The sequence below is a fragment of the Oryctolagus cuniculus genome, chromosome 1 (genome assembly GCF_051225735.1).
Source record: "Oryctolagus cuniculus isolate XC-2025 breed Fujian yellow rabbit chromosome 1, ASM5122573v1, whole genome shotgun sequence".
Lineage (NCBI taxonomy): Eukaryota > Metazoa > Chordata > Mammalia > Lagomorpha > Leporidae > Oryctolagus > Oryctolagus cuniculus.
The window spans coordinates 187,297,472-187,312,317 of NC_142867.1; the positions used below are offsets into that span (position 1 = coordinate 187,297,472).

The 14,846-nt window shown below is 41.0% G+C and overlaps 1 long non-coding RNA gene across 1 annotated transcript in view; it reads left to right on the forward strand.

Moving 5' to 3' along the window:
• Positions 1–317: 317 nt before the first annotated feature.
• The window catches only part of LOC103346257 (uncharacterized), a 72,314-nt gene continuing 57,785 nt past the window's right edge, over positions 318–14,846 (forward strand). The window contains exon 1 of the long non-coding RNA XR_016213797.1: positions 318–748. This is a non-coding gene — a long non-coding RNA (uncharacterized LOC103346257). The remainder of the gene's footprint in view (positions 749–14,846) is intronic.

Sequence of the window (14,846 nt, forward strand, 5' to 3'; positions counted from 1 at the left end):
TCAACTTCCATTTCAACGTACTGGGCTGCTGACGCTCTGGATGCGCTTTGCAAAGCACCTTCCAAACATCCTGAGCCGTTCTCCAGAACCGCCAGGAAGGCATTCACTGTGTTTATTAGAGTTTATGGAGCACCACTTCTCGACACTGTGCAATCAACTATTATGTTTTTATTGTGGATGCCTTATAGCAGCCAAGAGAAAGCAAGTAGCAGAGAGAAAACAGGGCATTTATGTCTAATGAAGCATCTCTCCCATTTTATGCCTGCTATTTATTTATAATTTAAAATTTGTGTATATAGGTTGTGCAACCTGTTCTAGGCCATGGGAAGGCACTAAAGACTGTATGCTGCACCCCAAAGAGCTACTGATCCACAGGGAAGGTAAAAGATCCAGGGGCTCTTAATAGCTCCTCCTAAGAAACCACTTTTAACGGGAAGGAGAGACCTAGGCAGAGGACTGACCTCCTGGGGGTCCTTCAGGTTGTCAACCTTCAGGGCCACAAAAAGTCTTCCCCACCCCTTTTTAGAAAATCAAGTTGCTTATGAGAGGAGGAGGGAGAGGAAGAAAGACAGCTCAGTTCACTCCCCAAATGCTTGCAACAGCTGGGGCAGGAACTCCATGGCGTCTCTCACGTGGGAGGCAAGGATCCAACTATTTGAGCCATTACCTGCTACCTCCCAGGGTGTGGATTGGCAGGAGGCAGGAATCAGGAGAAGAACCAAGACTCAAACCCTGGCACTCTGAAAGGGTATGTTGGTGTCGCAGCCAACCTCTTAACCTCTAGGTCAGATGCCTGTCCACCACACCCCTGTTTTTAACCAATTACTTTTCACAGTTCTATGCTTCGAAGGTAGTAGCAGGTTTCTGTTCATATATGTCCTAGAATTAAATATAAAGGCATGGGGTTGGATGGAGCTAGGTGGAGGGAAGACTATTTGGAAGTAGTGAGATCTAAATTAATTGCCTAATTTATTGACTGACAGTAATAGCAATTTTGCGTAGATGAAATCCTTTTTTCTTGATGAAATCCTTAGAGATTTACCTTTTTGCATACAAATTCTCTTTAGAATTCTATATATTTACATAGAATGTAGAATTATATGTAAATTGTTCATGTAAATAGTTCTCTTAAGAGGCATCTGAAAACTACTTTGGTACATTTCCCTTTTATATTGTTTTACTAATAGTTTGCATTAAGTGTATAAAATAATTGGAATCAGAGATAGTGAATGGATTTTGCAGTCCATTATTTGTAAGCATAATAACAAGCCAAAAAGATTTGTTATTGTTAAAACTCTCTATTTCCTCAGTACCTGGATGGGCAAGATACTAAACACTATTCTGAACACCTTCTGAATGAAAGCTACTAAGGTATTTTTGAACAAATAGCTCATTACCTGACTGGACAAGTTTGTTTGTTGTTTCCGAAATTGTCTTTTCAACTATTTTGAACCCATCCTGGAAAGCATCCAATTTAATAAGTTTGTTTTTCTCTGATCTACCTTTCTGCTTTTCTACCCTATAACTTTGTTTATAAAGGGAGGGAAAATGAAAAGAATGGGAATGCCAACTAACGGAAGAAAGGTATTTTCCTTGACACTTTGAAAGATAGATTAAAAGACAATGAATTTTGAAATTGGGTCTTTTAAAAAGCAAAAATTTTAAGATGTGATAAAAAAACCAACTCCAATAAGTATATGCATTAAATATATTAACCTTGTGAAACACAAGATTGCACCTGGGAGAAGTTAACACAGTTGGAGATTATTAAGACGTATCAACTCACTCAGCATTAATGAGAACCTGAGCCTAGTATGGAGCACAGTTGTACTGAATTGGCAAGAATTATACACTTAAATGTAAATCAGTGTTTTTTTTAGGAGATGAAAATACATCAAGCCCAAAGGAAAACTGTAGGCAGATTAAAAAAAAGAAAACTATCCTGCAAAAATGTTTATCCTACCAAAAGTTCCTAGCCCAGCTTTACAATAACCCATATAATAGTGTTAATACTACTTTGAAAACAGGCTGTTTAATACCTGAACAAAATAATATTTTCTATATTAATATAATTTTGTGCTTGATTTATTTTAGGCTTTGCTCTATCTGTGGAAGGAAAGGTAGAAGGCAAAATAGTTTCTTCGGCATACATTAAGGGCTACATTATAATCAATAAAAGCAAACCAAGTCTGGAAAATATATAAGCTAGGTATTAAAGAAGTAATTCACTACCTATAAATCTCCCACCAGTGGGTGACTGTTGAGTGTCCCGTGAGGGCTTCAGTGACTAATGGAATATAGTGGTTAATCTCAAGTGACCTTGGCTATCTCCTTTTAGAAACTGCACATCAAGTTCTGTTACATGTGAGAGCACAATCATTGTGTACAAATCCAGTAAGGATTTTACAGAATGCTCTTTAATGAGCAAGTATAATACTCAGTGTTTGGGAAAGCATTTATCTTCAGGCTGTTAATAATTTCTTTTTCTTTTATTTGAAAGAGAAATGAAGAGAGTATCTACTGGTTCACTCCCCAAATGCCTGAAGCCAGGAGCCAGGCATTCCATCTGGTCTCCCACATGGGTGCCAGGGACCCAAGTTCTTGAGCCATCATCTGCTGTCTCCCAGGATGTGCATTAGCAGGCAGCTGGATTGGAAGTGGAGTCAGGATTCAAACCAGTCACTAGGATGTGGGATGCGGGCATCCCAAGCAGTGATGTAGCTGTTTCACCAAAGGGCTTTCCCTTGTTACAATGTTTAAACCTGTGTTAGCAGGGTTTGGGGGATTATATAAAAATCCATTCCATTGTTATAAACTAGATGACTTGGTCAATTTCCTTAACCACTCTAGATCACACTCTATCTTTAGTAAATTTAAAAGAACAAGGACCAGATCCTACAGATGTGATGATTTAAAGATGCAAAATGTGAAAGCACACTGCCTATTGAAATATCAATCCATTTGAGTCAGATAGTGTAATTTGGCTTACTCAATACAAATTCTCAACCTCCTGCTTCCTTATCTTACTCTAATTTACAGATTGGAAAATGGAATATTTGATTTCTCAGTTTTATTTGCAACTAAAAGTGGTTGTTTAACAGCCCTGGCAACTTAAATACATATTTGCTGAAGGATTTTGTGGAAATACTTTTGCTTTCCTAATGAAAGAAGAATAGACACAGCAGTCACAATTTTTCCGCTTTTGCCCTACTGCCTTCTCCCTACTTGAAATCTTATCTGATGTCTGGAGATGGAGAAGCCATCTTCTCACTATGAAGCAATACATATGAGTTGAAGGCCGATTTTTGAGAAGTGTTGAAGAAAGATGAGAAGAACCTAGGTTCCTGATGGCATACTTGTCCTGCTCAATTAGTGGGGGACTGCTTACCTTCAGACTTCTTGTTGCACAAACATTCTTTTAAAAGTTTATGGAGGGGGCCCGCGCCGCGGCTCACTAGGCTAATCCTCCGCCTTGCGGCGCCAGCACACCGGGTTCTAGTCCCGGTCGGGGCACCGGATTCTGTCCCGGTTGCCTCTCTTCCAGTCCAGCTCTCTGCTGTGGCCAGGAAGTGCAGTGGAGGATGGCCCAAGTGCTTGGGCCCTGCACCCCATGGGAGACCAGGATAAGTACCTGGCTCCTGCCATCGGATCAGCGCAGTGTGCCAGCCGCAGCGCGCTGGCCGCGGCGGCCATTGGAGGGTGAACCAACGGCAAAGGAAGACCTTTCTCTCTGTCTCTCTCTCTCTCACTGTCCACTCTGCCTGTCAAAAAAAAAAAAAAAAAAAAAAAAAAGCTTATGAAGGGGTTGGCACTGTGGTGTAGTGGGTAAAGCTACCACCTGTAGAGCCGGCATCCCGTATGGTTGCCAGTTCGTGTCCCAGCCATTCCACTTCTGATCCAGCTCTCTGCTATGGCCTGGGAAAGCAGTAGAAGATGGGCACTAGCAGGAAGCTGGAGTTGGGAGCCAGAGTCAGATATCGAACTCAGATACTCTTAGGCATCTTAACCAGCACCCTAACCACAAGGCTAAAATTGTGCCCCTCCACAAACTTTTCAAAATCCCTGGGCCCCTGCACTCATGTGGGAGACCCAGAGGAAGCTCCTGGCTCCTGGCTTCCATTCTGTGCAGCTTGGGCTGTTGCAGCCATCTGAGGCATGAACTAGTGGATAGAAGACTCTCTCCCTCCCCCCACCTACCTAACCTACCTACCTCTGCCTCTCTGTAACCCTGCCTTTCAAATAAATAAATAAATCTTTAAAAACTTACGGAAAATGAAATTAAAAGATGCATTTGTTTTGATCCAAAAATTTTGAAATCCATTTTAAAAATTCATGGAAAATACTTAAGAAAAACCGCATGGATTTCAAAACTCTTGTACCAATATAAATTCCATTTTCCACAGGATTTGTAAAAGTTTATTTGATTTGTAGACACAGAGAGAGATGTAGAGACAGCTCTCATCCACTGGTTTGCTTCCCAAATGCCTACAATAACCCAGCCAGGAGATGGGAACTCCATCCAGTTCTCCAACGTATGTGGCAGGAACTCAACCACTTAAGTTACCACTGCTGTCTCCTAGGGTCTGCACTAGCAGGAAGCTGGAGTTGGGAGCCAGAGTCAGATAGCGAACTCGGGTACTCTTAGGCATCTTAACCAGCACCCTAACCACAAGGCTAAAATTGTGCCCCTCCACAAACTTCTCAAAGTATCCTTACTTATGAAAAAATAAACTGCTCCTGACTTTGCCATAGTTAAATAGGTAAATATAACTGGAAATTTTCCTACCTGATATATCTGCTTTATTCCTGCTTGTAAATTAAATCTGCCTAAATTATTTACATCACCCTAAATATCAGCTGAAGGATTCAGTTGAAAGATCTCTCAGAGATTCTATCCATAACGTCATGGAAGTGGATTGAGTACTCAAATTATTGAACTAGAATGTGGTTTGTAAGGACCTTTTTTTTCCCTCCCCTGAGGATGTCCTATAAATTGTCCTAAAACAGGTTAGAGTTCAAATTCACTTCCATTTTTATTAATACATTCTTTTTTGCTGTTGTTTTCCTGCTGGGATGTATTTACCTTTGGATGCAAACCAGAGCATTCATTTTGGAAGACTATCAGAGCTTATTAAATTCATGATTCTAGTTTGCTGCCATAGCTCCAAATGAATTTGAATGTCCTCTTTAGGAATTGTGTTCAGAAACTGGATCACAGTTTTAGGAAATGGCAACAGTGTTAATCTTAACAAATATGTTCTTTAAAGATTGAATTTATGATTCAATTTAGAATTTGTTCACAGTCAAATCAGGTAAGTGATATGATATAGGGTAGGTTTTTGTTGTTAGAGAAACAGTTAGGCATAATAATAAGATGTAAAACAAGCTCAAAATAATGAGCTTGTTTAAATAAGCATGTGTCTTCCAAGGACACTGCTTTGGAGACTCATACATGGTCATATGTGTTAGTTAAACATGTCAGCCTAGCAGCTACTTTTAGTTGCTATTTCTCTGTTTCTTTGAGTAAACCAGATGTTGTCTTTTCACCTTTCCCTTTCCATCCTGTCATAAATTTCCTATTGAGACAGGCTCAGTGTTCAATTGAATCAGATATTTTTATAGTACTATCATTTTACCATCATTGAGTTTTAAAAAATATAAGTATCTGGGCTGGCGTGTGATACACTGGTTTAAGCCACCACCTGCAATGCTGGAATCCTATATGAGCACCTGCTGAACACACCTGGGAAAGCAGTTGGAAGATGGTCTAAGTGCTTGAGCCCCTGCCACTGACATGAGAGACTCGAATGCAGTTCTAGGTTCCCTATTTTTTCTTGACCCAGCCCTGGCATTGCAACAGTTTGGGTGTGAGCCTCTGGGTGGAGGATCTCTGTGTAACTCTGCCTTACAAATAAATAAATAAATCTTTTAAATAGAGTACAAGTATCAAGACTAAATATTGGCATCAGTAAGATAGTAAGATTTTGAATCAAACAATTTCATTTGAATACCATCTTTACTACTTACTAGCTGTGTGACTTGAATAGTTATTTAATTAGTTAAAACTGTTTTCTAATCTGTAAAATAAGGATAAAAATAGTACCTATCTTAGAGAGTTGTCATGAATATCAAATAAGACAATAAATATGGGATTTGTGTATAATGCTGTACATGCAGTAAGTGATCAACAAGCACTACTTGTGATAATACCATGTTAGGCAGATAGTGAGGACTTTGAAATACTTAAAATGCAAAGAATCTTAAGTGTTTATAGGCATTGCTAGTAAAAATTGCAACATTAAAATAATTTAGCTAATTATGAGTTAATCATGGATAGTTAACATGAACTGATATTGGATATTTATCACCTTGTTTGGGGTACTAGAAAAAAGAAATTGGTTCAGAACAAACCAGTTCTGGTTCTGGTGTGTGATTATAGGTAACATTCTTTACCTACCCAAGTGTCATTTTTATGGTATAAGTAATGTCTGTCTTTCTAGAGAAATGTCCTTAAAAAATAGATAAGAACTTTGTTATTCCTTTACTTGCCTTTGTTAATGAAGAATGGAAAACCAGATGCATTTTCTACGAATCAAGAAAACACAATTAGCATGTTGTTTACAAAATATCTCTATTCTACTGCATAGAGAACTAAGATGAAATTGGAAGAGAGATGATTATTGGTTTAGATCATATGTATTCATGATCTATCAAGCCAAGGTGATTAAACGAAAATCATTGTTTGGGTACAAGTTTCTAAATTTTTCTATCTTTTACTGCATCTATATACTGAGTAAGTGGAATATGAATGTGCTTTATTATTCAGTTTTCTGTTTTCAGCTAATTTTAACAAAATACATTTTTTTCATTTGATTCATCAAGACATTCCTGTCTCTGGCAGGAAGGAGGGAGATCGACTGTAGAAGGGGTAAGCAAAATGAGAGATGAAATAGAATCTTCCAGAAATTTTTATTTGATTGGAGTTTATTATGTGTATAAGGGTGGAACCTCAAAAAGGATTTTTTTTGGGAGTGAGGCAGGAAAAAGAAATCTAATGTCCTCCAAAAATTTAGATTTTTTAAGATTTCATATTTTGATAGAGAAACAGGTTATGATATGTATTTTATGCTATCTTGAAAATAATATTTACTCAGAAACAAAAGTATGTATATATACATATATTAAATCTTCTTTTTTTTATATAAAGGTAGAAGACTGTATGGTAGATCAGTGGTTCTCATAGTGTGATCTAAAGTCATCATCACCAATTATTAGAAATGAAAGTTTTGGCCGGCGCCGCGGCTCACTAGGCTAATCCTCTGCCTTGCGGCGCCGGTACACCAGGTTCTAGTCCTGGTTGGGGCGCTGGATTCTGTCCCGGTTGCCCCTCTTCCAGGCCAGCTCTCTGCTGTGGCCAGGGAGTGCAGTGGGAGATGGCCCAAGTGCTTGGGCCCTGCACCTCATAGGAGAACAGGATAAGTACCTGGCTCCTGCCATCGGATCAGCGCAGTGCACTGGCCGCAGCACACCAGCCGTGGCGGCTATTGGAGGGTGAACCAACAGCAAAGGAAGACCTTTCTCTCTGTTTCTCTCCCACTGTCCACTCTGCCTGTCAAAAAAAAAAAAAAAAAGTTTTAAGGCTTCATCCCAGACTTCCTGAATCAGAAATTCAGGCACTCTCAGCAATCTGTTTTATTAAGCCTTTCAGGAGATTTGACGCATTAGTTAAGATTTCTAAACCCAGGGACCAGCATTGTGGCATAGCAGGTAAAGCTGCTGTCTGTGATGCCTGCATCCCATATGGATGCTGGTTGGTGTTCCTGCTGCTGCACTTAACGATCCAGCTCCCTGCTAATGCACCGGGGAAAGCAGCCGAGGATGGCCTGAATTCTAAACCCAGCTGTAGGTTTGTGCAAAGGAATATGTCCTTTGTAGGTTGAATTTGCAGTTACTCATATCAGGAGAATGAGTCTCTATCCACACCCTTAGAATCTGGCTTGGATTTGTAAAGTACTTTGACCAATAGGATGTAGAAGTAGTGACAAGGTGCCAACACCGAATCTTGGCCTCAAGAGGCCCTTTATTCCTCCTCTCCCTTGGTATCCTGGCACTATCATGTCAGCAGTCCTAGAGTAACCTGGTAAAATAGGAGAGCGCAGGGAGGAGAGTCCACTTGTCCCACTGAGGCTATCCAGACCAGCTTCCAGCCAGCCAGTTCCTAAATATATGATGAAGCACAGCCATGGTCAGCAGATTTCACCTGCAGGATCCACAGCCAAGAGTAGAACTGCTCTGCTGACTCCCAGGCCCAAGGCCCAAGAGCAATAGTCAATGCTTGTTATTTTAACCAGTGAGTTTTGGTATGCTTTGTTATGCAGCAGTATGTGAAATGATACACTCTACCATAAAATATAGAATGGGTAGCTATCGAGTTAAAATTACAAGAATCTAGTAACATTTTAGTGAGGATCAGACATCATGTTATTTGTGAGATGATAACATTTGCTATTATGAAAATGTTATGTGTGCTGTTTTATTATTTTTTTTTTTTGACAGGCAGAGTGGACAGTGAGAGACAGAGAGAAAGGTCTTCCTTTTCTATTGGTTCACCCCCCAGTGGCCGCTGTGGCCGGCACACTGCGCTGATCCGAAGCCAGGGGCCAGGTGCTTCTCCTGGTTTCCCATGCGGGTGCAGGGCCCAAGGACCTGGGCCATCCTCCTCTGCACTCCCATGCCACAGCATAGAGCTGGACTGGAAGAGGAGCAACCAGGACAGAATCCGGTGCCCCAACTGGGTCTAGAACCCGGTGTGCCGGTGCCACAGGCGGAGGATTAGCCTATTGAGCCACGGTGCTGGCCCTATGTGTGCTGTTTTAAGGGTCAGCAGGCACTCTATATATGCCATTGCTAAGTCTTTTTTTTTTTTTTTATAAAGATTTTATTTATTTATTTATTTGAAAGAGTTAGAAGGAGAGGCAGAGAGAGAGAGAGAGTCTTCCATCCAATAGCTCACTCCCCAATTGGCCGCAATGGCTGGAGCTGTGCCAAACTAGAGCCAGGAACCAGGAACCAGGAGCTTCTTCTGGGTCTCCCACGTGGGTGCAGGGGCCCAAGGACTTGGGCCATCTTCTACTGCTTTCCCAGGCCATAGCAGGGATCTGGATAGGAAGTGGAGCAGCCAGATCTCGAATTGGTGCCCAAATGGGTTGCTGGTGCTTCAGGCCAGGGTGTTAACCCGCTGTGCCACAATGCAGGCCCCACCATTGCTAATTCTTAAAACACCCCACAGAGTAGATAACAGGACTAGTCCTATTTTACTGATGAAGAAATTGCAAGTATTAGGGGTTGAAAAAATCACTCAGTGCTACACAGTTAGTAGTGAAGTTGGTGACCTTTTGGTTACCGAGTCCCTGTCTTCCCACTCTGCCTCACAGCAGGAATGAGAAGGACCAGGACTATAAACACCTTTCAGGCTAAAAAAAAAAAGTCCAATAACTTGGCTAATGTCACTTACAGTACAATGTTTGTGACTGTTAGAATGCCAAATACTCACCTGAGATCCTGAACAACAGTTGCTGAGTTGTTTTGTTGTGTAGAAGAATATTCTTTTTAAAAGGAGCCTAATAACTGATTCTGCTGTAGGTGAACCATGAATTATTGCAGAAAGTTTATGTCAAACTACTTGCAGAACCAGTACTCAGATCTTCATTTTCTGACTTTTAGGTCAATTAAAAACAGTGATTTATTTCAGGCATTTAGAGGCAGAGAGACTGAGGGAGGAGAGACAGAGAGGGAGAGATCACCCAACTGTTGATTCACTCCCTAAGTGGCCCCAATAGTTCGGGCTGGACCAGGTCAAAGCAAACCAAGAGCCTAGAACTCCATGCAGGTCTCCCACATGAGTGGCAGGATCCTGAGCTCTTGCTCCAACTTCTGCTGCTTTCCCAGGCACATTGGGAGGGAGCTGGATTGTGGAAGCGGAGCAACTGAAACTTGAACCAGTGCTCTTGGAGTGTTGGTGTCACAGGCAGCAGCTTAACCTGCTGTGCTGTCTCCAGTGAGGTCAATTTTAAGCTGAATTAGTGATTTTCCAGAGTGAGGATATGGATTCCCTCTAGTGATGGACGTAGTAAACTGTTAGGATGAATGTATGTTATCCAATTCCCAGGTGTGCAGGGATTGAAAACAGCAGCAATAGTGAAGGTCAAGGGGTACTGCTGTACTATTACACTGCCTCGGGTGGTTTATCTAGTTAAATTTACTTTCAGTGAAATCTAACAAAACCTTCAATAGAACGGGATTCAGAAGTATCAGGTTTGACAGTGCTGAGTATGTAATGATGACCTTGGGTACGGTTTGAGTAACTAGATACCATTCCGTGATGGGGGCATTTAGCTTCAACCCCACATTTAGATGATACCTATCCTTGGGTAAAGGGAATACATGAATCTTTATTGATTCAGTCTAAAGGTTATCCTAATTTGACCATAATTTGCTAGTAGCTAGTCTCCTGTGTTATTGTATTCTTTGCTAACAGGTATCAGAGCTCAAACCAGGAACTGACTGGTGTGGCTATGCATAAATCATATTCATTACATGTTCTAGAGCTCAATACTTGCCTTTAAACTGCTCTCATAGTAAAGTCATCTACCTGCCTGGGTAACTGGTAATATTTTGCTACACGATTTACTTGATAACTGTGTTTTTGTCATGTCTACTCCACTCCCTTATTCCTTTCCACTCTCCCACCCGAGATGAAGAGACATCAGTGGCGATGTCTATGTTTGGATCAGGAACTTTTCTGTTTGTCTCTATGTTTAGACAGCCAGTCTCTCTGTAAGGCTTTCTTGTGGCAGCTGTCTCATCCACCTTCCAAGCCTTAAAAATGAATGACAGGTGAAGTAAATGACCAACACATAGTCATCATACCTGGTCCTAGGAATATGGAGCAGCATTAAAGGTATCCAGAGGACAGTGTCTTCCATTTTTGAAATTCTATGGATTCTATAAGCCAAACCTACCAGAAAAAGTAGTAAATTGCTGACAGGGAGCAAATGTTTGCCTCATGCCTACCCATTGTGAATGAACATTCAGAGACATGGTCCAGGGAGAAAAGTTGTGTCATGTTTTCATCTAATACTTACTGGATTAATTTCCATTGCTGCTATAACAAATGATCATAAATTCAATGGCTTAAAAAACACAATACAAAAAGATCAGAAATCTTGGGGCTGGCGCTGTGGCTCAGCGGGTGAATGCCCTGGCCTGAAGCGCCGGCATCCCATTTGGGCACCGGTTCGAGACCTGGCTGCTCCACTTCCTATCCAGCTCTCTGCTATGGCCAGGGAAAGCAGTAGAAGATGGCCCAAGTCCTTGGGCCCCTGCACCCACGTGGGAGACCTGGAAGAAGCTCCTGGCTCCTGATTCTGGCTCCTGGCTTTGGATCGGCACAGCTCTGGCTGTTGCGGCCAACTGGGGAGTGAACTATCAGATGGAAGACCTCTTTCTCTCTCTGCCTCTCCTCTCTCTGTGTAACTTTGATTTTCAAATAAATAAATCTTAAAACCAAAAAGATCAGAAATCTGAAGTGGGTCATATTTGTCCCAGGAGGAAACCATTTTCTTGATTTTTCAGTTTCCAGAAAGCCAGGCACATTCCTTGGCTCCTGGCCTCCTTGTATCTTGAAAGCCAGAAGTGAGGAGTTGGGTATTTCTCACACTGACTCTCATGCCTTTTACTTCCACTAATAAGGATCTTTATGATTACATTGAATCCAGCCAGATAATCCAAGATAATCTTATCACAAGGTTATCTGATTAGTAACATTAATTTCAGCTGACACTTTAAATCTCTTTTGCCATAGAAGAGAAGGGTACTTGAAAATTTTATGTTAACTGGAATTCAAAGAGAAGTATTTGGAATTCAGGCATAGTTGTTTTTTTTTTTTTTTTTTTTTTGACAGCCAGAGTTAGACAGTATGAGAGAGAGAGAGAGAGAGAGAGAGAGAAAGAAATGTCTTCCTTCCATCCTTCCATTGGTTCACCCCCCAAATGGCTGCTACGGCCAGCGTGCTGCGCCGATCCAAAGCAAGGAGCCAGGTGCTTCCTCCTGGTCTCCCATGTGGGTGCAGGGCCCAAGCACTTGGGCCATCCTCCACTGCACTCCCAGGCCACAGCAGAGAGCTGGACTGGAAGAGGAGCAAGCGGGACAGAATCCAGTGCCCCAACCGGGACTAGAACCCGGTGTGCCAGTGCCACAGGCAGAGGATTAGCCTAGTGAGCCGCAGTGCTGGCTGAGGCATAGTTTTTTATAATATACATTTTCCATTAAATTTTTAAGATGTCCTTATATGCATGAACTTCAAAATTTTTTGTACCTAAATATCTTTTAATCCTATTTTTCATGATCATTTTGAGGGACCCTAGGTATTTATAAGTTCTGGAGGACATATATCTGCCGAGGGAGCATTATTCTGTCATATGTACATAGCAAGGAAACAAATTCACATGGTAAACAAATATCTATAAAGACATCTCCTTATTCACAAAGACAAAATACAAATAAAAATGTGCCAGGCTCTTTGACCTTAGGGAATTCATGTAATATACCAAAAATTCTAAGGAGATTGAAGAGGGAATTGCTATTCAGTAGCTTGTACGAATGTATCTCTCTGAAAGCATATGTGGTTGTATAGTTCATGTTCTGTAAGTATTGATTTTCACCTGAAGGCATCACACCTAAGTGTATGAGGAAAGCATTTATGAGAACTGGAACCCATCCCCCTAAAGAAATAGGGAGCAATTCAAATAAAATAGGTACAGGTATACACAGAGCACAACAAAAGATGGTGTTCTAAAAGTAAAAGCAGTCATTTTGCTATCTTATAATGTAATGATTCTGAGCTCGAATCTGTCATTTCCTCTGACTTCAGCCCTGGATCCCATCTATGCTGTTGATTTAGCAGCCAATTCAGTAATTTAAGTGCTAGGATTTATTCAGCATGCAAAATTCTGTTTGCAGAATTGAAGGATTTTCAAATGGAAGTACTTATCTGGAATTTAGAGATGAGATCTATCCAAGTGCAGAGAAAATCTTAAGCCTGAAAAGTGATTAAATTATAACACATTTATTGAGTCCAAAATCAGTTTGTCAAAAAACTTAAATGTGGGGGCCAGCACTGTGGTGCAGTGGGTTAAAGCCCCAGCCTACAGCTTTGGCATTCTATATGGATGCCAATTCAATTCCCCACTAGTCCACTTCTGATCCAGCTCCCTGCTAATGTGTCTGGGAAAAGCAACAGAAGATGACCCAAGTGTCTGGGCCCCTTCTATCCACATGAGAGATCCAGAAGAAGCTCCTGGCTCCTGGCTTTGATCTGCTCAGCTCCAGCCATTGCAGCCATTTGGGGAGTGAACCAACAGATGGAAGACCTCTCTCTCTCTCTGTCTCTACCTGTCTTTGTCACTCTTTCAAATAAATAAAATAAATCTTTCAAATAAATAAACCTTAAATGTCTCCTTGTTTTTATCTTTGTTCATTTTTAAAAGAAAAAATATTAATTTGGTAAATATAACACTTGTTCATTTTTAAAATTTTTTTTATACTTTTATGCATGGTATATGTTTTTTTTTTATCTTTTATTTAATGAATATAAATTTCCAAAGTACGACTCATGGGTTACAATGGCTTTCCCCCCCATACCGTCCCTCCCACCCACAACCCTCCCCTTTCCCACTCCCTCTCCCCTTCCATTCACATCAAGATTCATTTTCGATTATCTTAATATACAGAAGATCAGCTTAGTATACCTTAAGTAAGGATTTCAACAGTTTGTTCCCACACAGAAACATAAAGTGAAAAATAATAGATGATTTTTTTTTTAAATCATGATGAAATCAGATCAGACCTATTGTCATGTTTAATCCCAGTGAGAGTCAAGTTGGGAATTGATAATTTCTTTCTTTTTTTTTTTTTACAGAAGATCAGTTTAGTGTACATTAAGTAAAGATTTCAATCGTTTGCACCCCCATAGAAACACAAAGTGAAATATACTGTTTGAGTACTCGTTATAGCATTAAGCCTCAGTGTACAGCACATTAAGGACAGAGATCCTACATGAGGAGTAAGTGCACAGTGACTCCTGTTGTTGACTTTACAAATTGACACTCCTGTTTATGGCATCAATAATCTCCCTATGCACCAGTCATGAGTTTCCAAGGCTATGGAAGCCCCTTGAGTTCTCCGACTCTTATCTTGTTTAGACAAGGTCATAGTCAAAGTGGAGGTTCTCTCCTCCCTTCAGAGAAAGGCACCTCCCTCTTTGAAGACCTGTTCTTTCCACTGGGATCTCACTCACAGAGATCTTTTTGCCAGAGTGCCTTGGCTTTCCATGCCTGAAATACTCTCATGGGCTTTTCAGCCAGATCCGAGTGCCTTTAGGGCTGATTCTGAGGCCAGAGTGCTATTTAGGACATCCGCCATTCTATGAGTCTGCTGAGTATCTCACTTCCCATGTTGGATCACTCTCCCCTTTATTTATTCTATCGGTTAGTGTTAGCAGATACTAGACTTGTTTATGTGCTCCCTTTGACTCTTAGTCCTTTCATTATGATCAATTGTGAACTGAAATTGATCACTTGGAATAGTGAGATGGCATTGGCACATGCCACCTTGATGGGATTGAATTGGAATCCCCTGGTATGTTTTTTTATTTATTTGAAAGTCAGAGTTTCACAGAGAGGAGAAGTAGAAAGGGGTCTTCTATCTGTTGGTTCACTCCCCATTTGGCCACAATGGCTGTAGCTGTGCCGATCTGAAGCCAGGAGCCAGGAGCTTCTTCTGGGTCT